Genomic DNA, 789 nt, shown 5'->3' with positions numbered 1-789 from the left:
CGTCTTTTTCAGATGCTATTAATGATGAAGCAGTATATAAAATAATATATTACCAATTCCTCTGCAATGCCAAAGACATTTGTATAGGAGATTTGCCTGAGTAGAGCCTGCAGGACTGGATGCACAGGAAGTACTATTGATATAAGTAGGAAATATACTCCATTAGGAGCAGCAAGACTGGCTTGCATATTTTTGCCCCTGTACTCTTTAGGCAAAGGTTTTTTGACCAGAGCTTAGCTTGTATATTTATGGTATTATGTCCTCTGATATGGGTGGAAAAAAAAAAGCCACAAATTTAGATAAACATGAGGGAATAGGAATTTCCATTGGCCACCTGCGTGAAATTAAGATTGTTTTCCTTTCTATGGGTCTGGACCTAAAGTAGGGTTGCCATATTTAAACAGTGAAAAAAGAGGACACTCCACGGGGGCCCCGGCCCTGCCCCAACTCTGCCCCTTCCCCACCCCCATTCCAACTCCTTCCCCAAAGTCCCCACCCCAACTCCGCCCCCTCTCCTGAGCACCCCGCATTCCCCCTCCTCCCTCCTGCCCCCCGGGCTCCGGCTGCTGCTGTGCTGGGGAAGTTGCTTCAGCCCCTGCCGCGGTGGAGAGCGGCGGGAGCCAGGAAAGTTGAAGCCCGGGGAGGTGCCGGCTGCGCGCTCGGATGCCGCTGCTGCCTTCGTGCCCCGGCAGATCGGGGGAGTTGTTAGTTTTGGCTTTGCCGCAGCCACTCGCACTCGGGGTCCCCTGAGCATCTTTTGCCCGAGCGCTACCGGCTTCACAGTTTGCC

Source organism: Terrapene carolina, unplaced genomic scaffold, assembly GCF_002925995.2.
Source record: "Terrapene carolina triunguis isolate 2854851 unplaced genomic scaffold, T_m_triunguis-2.0 Scaffold69, whole genome shotgun sequence".
Classification (NCBI taxonomy): Eukaryota; Metazoa; Chordata; order Testudines; family Emydidae; genus Terrapene; species Terrapene triunguis.
The sequence above is the reverse complement of the archived record's forward strand: the minus strand, read 5'-3'. Positions refer to the sequence as shown.